The sequence below is a fragment of the Onychomys torridus genome, chromosome 6 (genome assembly GCF_903995425.1).
Source record: "Onychomys torridus chromosome 6, mOncTor1.1, whole genome shotgun sequence".
NCBI lineage: Eukaryota > Metazoa > Chordata > Mammalia > Rodentia > Cricetidae > Onychomys > Onychomys torridus.
Window position 1 is genome coordinate 107,935,900 of NC_050448.1, and position 11,976 is coordinate 107,947,875.

The following is an 11,976-nucleotide window of genomic DNA, read 5'->3' on the forward strand; positions in this document are numbered from 1 at the left end:
GGTCTTGGCTGATCAAACCTGATGTATCTTAATCTGGAACAAATCCATAGCCTCTGGCTTTCCATGGAAACAAAAGCAGAGACTCTTTTCCAAAGCAACATATCCTTATATCCAAATTTTAAAGTCAAGGTACCTTTAAAATTTACATATTTGTTTAACTCAACAGCTTTTATGATCAAATCTTTTTCTGCAGTTAAAAATCCCAAAGACAAGACAAACCAGATTCTCTGTGTAATATCCATCTTTGTAAGACTGAAACACCACTGTGGCTGCTGGCTCCACCCACCTCAGCTTCCCAACATGGTGGTGGTACAGTTACCGCCAGCTCTTTGAGATCTTTGGCAGCAGTTAACTCTACAGCTCACATGGTTGAGCCTGTTTGATAATGAGTATTCAGAGACAGGTAATGCTTGGAGGGTGGTTGTCAACCTAAGACTGAGCACTTGTGTGGCCTGGGCAAGTGTCTCCATGATGGGTAAGGCAACCTGCTGACATCCCATGCAACCTAAGTCAGAAGCTCATTTTTTAGTAAAAAGGGGGGACCTGTAGGGTCCTGGATCTCCCAAGTTGGGTAACTGCCGCCCTGCTTGCCTGACCTCAATCTTGATGTCCTCCGTATGCTGATTCCCTGCTGGTCTCCACCCTCCTGAATGCTTAAGGGAAGTTCCTTTTTTGTGTTTCCTGCATTTGGTATAAACAGCTTAGATGCAAGAATGTAGAACATTCAGTAGCGAACTTCTGCCCTCCAGGGTTCCTCCATTGTGCTGTAAGCCTGTATTTAAGGTTCCCTCCCTTCTTCAATAAATGGCATTCAGCATCCCCTGGCACGAATGACCTGCTGTCTTTTGTCTCTGTTTTTCAATCCACAGCCCCTCACTCGGACATGGTAAACCAGTGGTGGTAGCGCGGATGCTACCGCAACATCATGGAACTAAAATAAAGGTTTAACATATTAATTCTTTACCGCATTTGGGGAGTAGCTATATTTACAAGATCACAGATTTACCTGCCACTGTGATTAATCTATAATTTCTTTTTCTTCTTCTTCTTCTTCTTCTTCTTATTATTATTATTATTATTATTATTATTATGTGTTTTAATTTTATACATCAGACATGGGTTCCCCTGTCCTCCCCCCTCCCGCACCCACCCCCTCCCCTCCATTCCCATGTCCTCCAGGACCAAGACACCCCTGGGGATTCATTTAAACCTGGTGGATTCAGTACAGGCAGGTTCTGTCCCCTCCTTCCAGGCTGAGCATGTATCCCTGTGTAAGCCCAAGGTTCCAAACAGCCAGCTCATGCACCAAGGATAGGTCCCAGTCCCATAGCCTGGGTGCCTCCCAAACAAATCAAGCTATTCAACTGTCTCACTTATCCAGAGGGCCTGATCTAGCTGGGGGCTCCACAGCCATTGGTTATTAATTCATGTGCTTCCATTCATTTGGCTATTTGTCCCTGTGCTTTTTGCAATCATGGATTCAACAATTCATGCTCTTGCAGTCCCTCCTCCTTCTCGACAGTTGGACACCTGGAGCTCCACCTGGGGCCTGGCCGAGGATCTCTGATTCCACTTCCATCAGTTATTGGATGAGAGTTCCAAGACGACTGTTAGGGTGTTTAGTCATCTGATCACCAGACTAGGTCAGATCAGGCTTTCTCTTGACCATTGCCAGCAGTCTACAGAGGATGTATCATTGTAGATTTCTGGGGACCTCTCCAGCACTCTGCCTATTCCTGTTCTCATGTGGTCTTCATTTATCATGGTCTGTTATTCCTCGTTCTCCCTTTCTGTTCTTGATCCAGCTGGGATCTCCTGCTCCCCTAAGCTTTCTTTCCCACCAATCTTGCCCTTCATTACTCCCACTGTCATCCAGGTTGTTCATGTAGATCTCATCCATTTCTCTGTCATTGGGTGATCCCTGGGTCTTTCCTAGGGTCCCGTTTTCTAGGTAGCCTCCCTGGAGTTGTGTAGCAGTCTAGTCATCTTTGTTTTACATCTAGTATCCTCCTACGAGTGAGTACATACCATGTTTGTTCTTCTGAATCTGGGTTACCTCACTCAGGATGATTTTTTTCTAGATCCATCCATTTGCCTGTAAACCTCATGATGTCATTGTTTTTCTCTGCTGAGTAGTACTCCATTGTGTATATGTGCCATATTTTCTTTATCCATTCTTCAGTTGAAGGGCATCTAGGTTGTTTCCAGGTTCTGGCTATTACAAACAATGCTGATATGAACATAGCTGAGCAAATGCCTTTGTGGTATGATTGAGCATTCCTTAAAATATGCTGTGTATTGTGGCTTGAATATAAAATGTTCCCCACAGGCTTCCATCCAAATATTCAGTTTCTAGCTTGTGGCATTATAGAAGATCTTTGGATCCCTCAGGAGTTAGTGCTAATATGGAAGTAGGTCATTAGGGAGCAGACTTTGAAGGTTATAGCTGCCTCTGGTTCCACTAAGATGAGAGATCTCTGTCTTATGATGCTACTGCTACAGAAGGAGACACTTCCACCACCACAGCTTCCTTGCTATGATGGACTGAAATCCCTCAGACACCATAAGACAAAATAAACCCTCCTTCCCTTAAGGTATCTATGTCAGGTGCTTTAGTAAACAACAATTTCAACATATATGATAATTTGCCCAAATGGCTCAGAGTGCTAGATCATCAAACAGGATCTCATTAATTTAATGCAGTCTGACTACATAGTATATCATGATTTCTGGTTAATTTTAATCCAGGATCTTGTGTATGCTAGGCAAGTGCTATGCCACTGAGCCACATCCCTGGCCCTCTTGCTGCTTTACTTCGCTGTGGGGTCACCTTACTTTTCTAGCCAGCCCCTGCCTGAAATTGCAATCACCCTGCCTCAACCTCCTGAGTAGCTGGAATTACAAGCCTGTGCCACGAGGCCAGGCATTTTCTCCTCTTTGTTGTAGAGATATTCAAACAACTGGATTCAGAATCCAGAGGGAAAGATATTGATGCAGCTGCTATTAGCAATTTTTCAAAGGAACATTGCAGAACATAGGAAGTTTTGCAGTCAGGTTTTCAATAGTAATAACTCCACATTTTGACACAAAAAGGATCCAAATATTAATTAAAAGTTCTTCCAGGTATGTTATCTCGCTTTTATTTTCTACCCACTAAAATTTGTAGTTTGAAGTTTTAGAAGATAAAATTATCAGTGTATACGGAACTTTTAATCATATATTAGCTCTTTGATTCAATTATTATTGCAAAGGATATAAAACCATACCTCTTGCTTGCATAATTATTCAACATATATTCCACTACAATCAGAAATCCCAAACAATATAAACACCATTATTTTAATATACCACTTACTGTTGAAATGGAATATTTATTTCAAAGAATTTAACAAAGTGCTTGCAATATATCATATTCTTTAAAAATTAGTAGCCAGGCAGGTGCATGCATTTAATCCCAGCACTTGGGAGGCAGAGCCAGGCAGATCTCTGTGAGTTCGAGGCCAGCCTGGGCTACCAAGTGAGTTCCAGGAAAGGCACAAAGCTACACAGAAAAACCCTGTCTCGAAAAAAAAAAAAAAAAAAAAAAAAGTTACATTTTATTTATTTAATATGTCTATAAACATTGACTTCTCCTATAGTTAGTTCTTGATAAAAGATATAGGCTACTCCCTTTCTGAGAAGATTGTTTCTGGCTAACATTTAAGGAGACATGTCCAAAGCTTAATATTTAACATCTACAAAGAATAGAAAATATCAATATTTGTCTTTTGTGGTCTGGGTTACCTCGTTCAGGATGATTATTTCTATTTCTACTCATTTATCTACAAATCCCATAATTTTACTTTTCTGGACAGCTGAATAATATCACATTGTGTAAATGTATCACCTTTATATCATGCATGCATCCACGAATGAACATCTAGACTGTTTCTAGTGTACTTTTGTATAGTTTTGTTTTGATTTTTTGAAGTTTGTTTTGATTTTCATTTTGGGGCTATTTTTGTCTTCATTTGGATAGAGAGAAAAAAAGAACATGAAGTTGGGTGGGTAAGGAGTTGAGAAGGATCTGTGAGAACTTGGGGAAGGGAAAAGACTTATGAAAATATATTCTGTGAATTTTTTTCAATTAAAAGTTATTTTATTTTTGGTTTTAGATAGGGTTTCTCTGTGTACCTTGACTGTCTGGGAACTCACCCTGTAGACTAGGCTGGCTTCAAACTCACAGAGATCTGTGGGAGTCCAGCTCCCACCTTTTGAAGTGTTCTTAGGAGGAGGAGAGCGGGATAAGAAAATATTAGGTAGAGAGACCTAGACAATGAGAAGAAAGACAGAAACACAGAAAAGCTTTGGGAGGGCCTGAATCACTACCCAGTTGCCCCTTCCATTTATTCAAAAGGGCTTTTTATAAGAATGCCAAGGGGCAGAGCAAAAAACTTCCCCCTTGCAAGATCAAAGCAGGCCAAACAGCCAAGTGTAGACCCTTCCAAACATCTAATAGTCATGCCTGTGGTCAAATCAACCCCTTATGCAGCCCTGCTGGGTAAAGCAAGCTCAGATTCTCTGATCTTGACTAAGTTCTCACTAGGAAACCTCTGTAGGCTCCCACAGAGATCTACCTACCTCTGCCTCCGGAGTGCTGGGATTAAAGGTGTGTGCCACCACCAGCAAAAATTAACTAATTTTTTTAATAAAAGATTACATTTGAGGGATGGAGAGATAGCTCGATGGTTAATAGTACTTGTTGCTCCAGAAAAGAAGATGGGTTCAGTTCCTAGCATTCTCAAGATGGCTAAAGCCATCTGTAATGCGGTTTCTGGGGATCTAACGCCCTCTAGTGGTCTCCACAAGCATGTATACATATGGTGCACAGACATACAAGTAGGCAAAACACTCATACATATAAAATCAATAAATAAATCCTTTTAAAAATATAACATTTGATTGAAAATGGTATTCCAAATCAGTCTCTGCTGGCCTAAGTGAATGATGCGTATGGTTTCATATGATTTGTGCATAAGTCAAGATATTTACTTTTATGTCAAACCTTGGATCCATTTCTTGCACATGACATAACATTGTGACTTACAGGGAATGTAATCTTGATGGCAAATGCTGAAAATGCTTTTCTGTATTGAATTATGTTTAAACGCACTCAGTTCTCTGCTTTTCCCAGGTCTTCTCTCCTGAAGAAGGAATACCACAAGAGTATATGAGAAAATTATGATTTAGCCAGAAATTAGATCTACATGTTTGGGTTTATATATTCAAAAGTATTTGTGGTCTAATCTGGTACTAAATATTCCAATTTGCTACTAGGGATAACTAGAATCATCCCAACATTAATTTTGCTCTAATTATCCTTCCAAGTCAAAAATATCCAAGCTTAACTACTGAGCAGTTTCCAGTTCTGAAGACAAAGTCAAACTCCTTAGCCTGGTCTGTGTGACACATCACACCCAGCTCCCACAAGCATTTCCTTCCTTTACCTCTCCCTCACATTGGCAGCCTGAATTTCTGGCTCCTTTTGCATCCCCAGTCCTGCTGTTTTGGACATCTTTGTCTTTAAGCATGCTATGCTTCAACCAAGAAAGTAGTCAATGCTCTGATCAACATGAAAGGCCAGCTCATTCTTGAAAGGAGCTTCCTAAATCAGGTGTGGTGGCACACGCCTTTAATCCCAGCACTGGGAGGCAGAGCCAGGCAGATCTCTGTGAGTTTGAGGCCAGCCTGAGCTATCGAGTTCCAGGAAAGGCACAAAGCTACATAGAGAAACCCTGTCTCAAAAAAAAAAAAGCTTCCTCGACAATTGAACTCCTGGAGCTCCACCCTGGGCCTGGCCATGGATCTCTGCATCCACTTCCATCACTTATCAGATGAAAGTTCCAGCTCGACTGTTAGGGTGTTTGGCCATCTGATCACCAGACTAAGTCAGATCAGGCTTTCTCTTGACCATTGCCAGTAGTCTACAGTGGAGGTATCATTGTGGATTTCTGGGGACCTTTCTAGCACTTTGTTTCTTCCTGTTCTCAAGTGGTCTTCATTTATCATGGTCTGTTATTCCTCGTTCTCCCTTTCTGTTCTTGATCCAGCTGGGATCTCCTGCTCCCCTAAGCTCTCATTCCCTTGAACCTTGCCCTTCATTACTCCCACTGTCGTCCAGGTTGTTCATGTAGATCTCATCCATTTCTCTGTCACTGGGTGATCCCTGTGTCTTTCCTAGGGTCTCATTTTCTAGGTAGCCTCCATGGAGGGACTGTAAGAGTGTAAATTGTTGAGACCAAGATTGGAAAGCACAGGGACAAATAGCCAAACTAATGGAAACACATGAATTATGAACCAAAAGCTGTGGAGCCCCCAACTGGATCAGGCCCTCTGGATAAGTGAGACAATTGAATAGCTTGAACTGTTTGGGAGGCACCCAGGCAGTGGGACCCAGACCTGTTCTTAGTGCATGAGCTGGCTGTTTGGAACTTTGGGCTTATACAGGGATACTTTGCTCAGCCTGGAAGGAGGGGACTGGACCTGCCTGGACTAAATTCACCAGGTTGAATTGAATCCCCAGGGGAATCTTGGCCCTGGAGGAGATAGGAATGGAGGGGAGGGGCTGGGGGGAAGGTGGGGGCGGGGATGGGAGTGGGGAGCACAGGGGAACCCATGGCTGATGTGTAAAATTAAAACACAAATATAATAAATAAAAAAGGAGAAAAAATAAAAAATAAATAGCACTATATTATATTAGCAAAAAACAAACAAAAACAAAAAACAAAAACAAAGGAGCTTCCTCACACCCCAACCACCTTATTTTTGTTTTGCTTTGTTTGTTAAGAGACAGAATTTCACTATGTAGTCCCTGCTAATCTGAAGTGCACTATGTAACCCAGTGTACCTTCACACTTGAGGCAATACTCCTGCCTCAGCCTCCTGGGTGTGTGGATTACAGTTTTATATATTATTATATAAAATCCTTGGGTTATAGAAACACCTGGTACCATCTTCATCATAAACAGAACTGCAGAGCTGCATTGTTCCCTGTGATTCCAAAGGCCCTTTCTTCCCCTTTTTTTTAAATGTATTATATTTGTGTTTTAATTTTACATATCAGCCATGGGTTCCCCTGTCCTCCCCCCTCTTGCTCCCATCCCCACCTTCCCCCCAACCCCTCCCCTCCATTCCCATCTCCTCCAGGGCCAAGACTCCCCTGGGGATTCATTTAAACCTGGTGGATTCAGTACAGGCAGGTCTAGTGCCCTCCTTCCTGGCAGAGCAAAGTGTCCCTGCATAAGGCAGAGTTCTAGAGAGATCCCCAGAAATCCACAATGATATATCCTCTGTAGACTGCTGGCAATGGTCGAGAGAAAGCCTGATCTGACCTAGTCTGGTGATCAAATGGCCAAACACCCCAACAGTAGAGCTGGAACTCTCATCCAATAACTGATGGAGAGATCCTCTGCTGGGCCTCAGGTGGAGCTCCAGGTGTCCAATTGTCGAGAAAGAGGAGGGACTGTAAGAGTATGAATTGTTGAGACCAAGATTGGAAGAGCACAGGGACAAATAGCCAAACGAATGGAAGCACATGAATTATGAGCCAGGGGGCTATGGAGCCCCCAGTTGGAGCAGGCCCTCTGGATAAGTGAGACAATTAAATAGCTTGAACTGTTTGAGAGGCACCCAGGCAGTGGGACCTGGACCTGTCCTTAGTGCATGAGCTGGCTGTTTGGAACCTTGGGCTTATGCAAGCCCTTTGTTAATATGTCTATACACACACACACACACATACAAACATACATTGTACTTTTTAAATAATGCATTCCATTATATCATGTTCCTTCTCCCTCTACTTTAGACAAAGTCTCAAGCATGGTGGCATATGGCTTCTAGGAAGGTGAAAGCAGAAGGATCAGAGATTCAAGGTCATCCTCAGCTACATAAAGTCCAAAGCTTGGGATACATAAAGTCATGTTTCAAAAGAAATAACATTTGTTTTCATAAACCCACTATTTATTTTTACTTTTATCAAGTAACTATAATTTCCTAAGTAATTTCTTTTAAATTTATTCTCTGTTCATGCATAGTGTCTGGTCTAATGTTCAGACTTGACACTCCTCAGCCAATGTTTATTGACCTAAATGGCTTAATATGAAAGACTCTAAAATGTTCTTTATTCATGGCCCATGATTTGCATGAAGTGAATTTTATACTATGTATAGAACTTCAATGGAAGAGCAGAGTCAAGGTAAGTAAGCCACACAGAATGCATGTCTAGCTCACAAGTTGTCCTGTCTTAGGGAGTACTAGCTAGCTCTGTATTAATGTGAAGCCAGCACCTGCTCAGTTCTGGTGACAGTCTCCTGGCAATCCCAGCAGGGCAGATGGCATCACTATGGGAGCATGTGCAAGAGAAAGTACTTGCATGGCAAGACAGGAAACAAGAGGAATTCCCAGAATAGTCATATTCTTTTATAACTATGACATCACCAGAACCTCTCTGATGTAAACTTCTTTTTTGTTACTATTGTTTGTCACTGGCGCCATGCTGTTTATTAATAATTTCTCAGCCATCATCTGGAAAGAAAATATTCTGGGTAACTTCATTAAGAATGGCTCTGATAGAGCACAGTTATTACTACATATCATAGAACAGGCACAAAATGTTTTCATTCACAGAGGTATTGTTCTACATCTATATTCTGGAGGATACAATTCATGTCTTGATTCTGCTTTTCAGAAGAGGGCCTGAAAGAGGAAACTATTTTTGAACTCAAGTCTATTGAAGGGTTGAAACTTCCAAAAGTAAGTTGGAGGCATAGCTAAGTCAATAAAATGTTTGACTTGCTGGTATAAGGACCTGAGTTCAACCCACAGAATGCACATACAGATAGATGATAGATGGGTGGATAGATAGATAGATAGATAGATAGATAGATAGATAGATTGATATAGACAGATAAATGATTGATAGATTAAAAGGCTTGATATGGTAACATGCTTGTAATCTCAATGCTGGGAAGTGGGTGTAGGTGAATCCATAAGGTTTACTGGATAGCCAGCCTAGTCTTCAAGGTGAGTGTGAGATCAGTAAGAGATTTCCCTGGTAGGAGGAGGAGCAAGAGGACCTGAGAAAGAACAAATGTTGCATTCTGGCATTCACATGCACACTTGCACACATGAACACACACACACACACACACACACACACACACACACACTATAAAGAGGAAGCTTTCAAAATAAGATTTAGAATAAACTATGACTGACAGCAGTTATTTCACAGCTTCTACTCACTCCCCACCCACAGAAGCAGATGAGTTTGCATGTGTTTCCAGAAAAGCTTACAAGCAGCGGTGGAAACCAAGGTGAGCGCTAAGGTTTCTATTTTGACCTCTGATTGCTGCTGCATCCCAGGGAAATGCAGGCATAGAGACAGGCAGCCAATGCTACACCAGCTTCTCCCCACTTGCTGGGTGACCCCCTCCCTAGCTCAAGTGATGCTTAGGGGTTTTCAAGGACCACCCTCCTCCCTTTCTAACACTCTGTGAAAAACAAACATTAAGGCCAGAGTTTAGGGAAACATTGTTATAAGTAAAGCAAAAAGTTGCTACTTTTTCTCAGTGAGGAAAAGTACAGACTGGGGAAGGCTTAGGTTGACCTCAATTTTACACTTCATGTCCACTCTTGATTGACAGCCCATAACAATAAGAAGACAAAAGGACAACCTGGAAAGAAGTTAATCTAATACCCAGAGATACAACATAGATTCAAATGCCCAATTTTCAACAACAAAACATCATAGTGCCTACACTGAAACAGGAAAGTGAGACTCATTCAATGGAAGAGAGATCAACAGCCAATCTCTTAAGAGAAGACTACATGGCAGATCCAGAGTTTAGAACAACTCGTAAAATTTCAGTGAAATTTTGCCCTTTAGGGCAACATAAAACCAAGAAAATCATTGTTTCTGAGCAAAATGAAAATATCTACAAGGAGCGTTAATCAGTATTACCACAGTGGAAGGAACAGATGAAGAAGATTGATCACCCCTCCCTCACCCTGTCTACCTCAAAGGGTGTGTCTTAGGGTTACTATTGCTGTGATAAAACACCATGACCAAAGTAACTTTTTATTTGGCTTACACTTCCACATCACTGTCCATCATTGAACAAAGTCAGAACAAAACTCAAACAGGTCAGAATCCTGGAGGCAGGACCTTACACAGAGGCTGTGGAGAAATGCTCCTTAACTGGCTTGCTCAGCCTGATTTCTCATAGAACTAAGGAGCATTAGGCCATGGGATAGCACCACCCATAATGTTATGAGCCCTCCCCCACCAATCACTAATTAAGAAAATGCTATACAGCCTTATCTTATCGATGCGTTTTCTCAATTGATGTTCCATTCTTTCAAGGAAACTCTAACTTATGTCAAGTTGACATAAAACTAGCCATCACAGTCATTGGGTGATCCCTGTGTCTTTCCTAGGGTCCTGTTTTCTAGGTAGCCTCCCTGGAGTTGTGTAGCAGTCTAGTCCTTTGTTTTACATCTAGTATCCTCCTATGCCTGAGTACATACCATGTTTGTCCTTCTGAGTCTGCACAGGAACACTTTGCTCAGCCTGGAAGGAGGGGACTGGACCTGCCTGTACTGAATCCACCAGGTTTAAATGAATCCCCAGGGGAGTCTTGACCCTGGAGGAGATGGGAATAGAGGGGAGGGGATGGGGGAAGGTGGGGGTGGGTGCGGGAGTGGGGAGGACAGGGGAACCCATGGCTTATGTGTAAAATTAAAACACAAATATAATAATAAAAACAATACTCACAAATAAAAAAAAACTAGCCATCACAATTGACCCCTCGTCAACTTGACACACAAATACATCACTGTTAAGTCATAATCTTTCCATTCTTGTGCCCCTCTAAGAAAAAACATTAATATCTACAATGCAATGTAAGCATTCCAAATTTTAAAGTCCCACAGTCTTTAAAAATTCAAACATTTAGAAACTCAGCCTCTTTCAAATAGCCAGTATCTTTTAAAATCTAAAATGTTTTAAAACTCAGTCCCTCAGCTGTGGGTTCCTGTAAAGTCAAAAGTAAACTAAACACTTTCTCACTTCAAGAAGGAAAAACCAGGATACAGCCATAATCTGAACACAGCAAACCCAAATTCCGACAGTATAAGTAACTCAATATCCGAAGTCTAGGATTCACGTACAGTCTTCTGGGATTCTGTGAGGGGGTTATCCCAACAGTATTGGCATCTTCAAACCTTCTGGAGTCCCTTGCTGCAACTGGGCTGCAGTTTCACCAATAGCCTCTCCTGGGCTCTATTCAGGGACTCCATCCCTACCGCATACTGCCAAGCCTCAGCTGTTCTCCATGATACCTTCAAGCTGTCAAAACCAGTACCACCTCAGTGACTTACAACACCAAATTCAGCTGCCAGTATGAGGTACAGTCTTGGCCACTTCTGGAATACAACTTCTGTGTGCTGATCCTAATGAAATACTTCCCAAAAGACTTCACCTCAGTGATGCTGGTCTCAATCACAGCTGATCCTTCAGCCCCAGATTACCAGCATCCATTGTCTCATCTAAGCAAAGGATTTACTTTAGTGGTTCTGGTCTTTGGTAATTGCAGCTGATTCTTCAGCTCCATTTGACCAGACACCACAGATTCTTCCCATAAAAGTCCTGGTATAGTCTTTGCTTCCCTCTGAAACTTCACAAGCCAGGCTTCCATCATCTGCACTGCTTTCAACATCCTTATCTTCCAAGCTCCTGCAAAACAGCTCACAGCACTCTTAACATTTAATGTCTTTTCCAACCCAAAGTTCCAATGTCCTTCCACAAAAAACATGGTCTGTCACAGCAATGGCCAGGTACCTAGTTAGGGTTACTATCTCTGTGATGAAATACCATAACCAAAGTGACTTGGGGAGGTGGGCATTTAGCTTTTAATTTCATCATTCATCATTTCACTT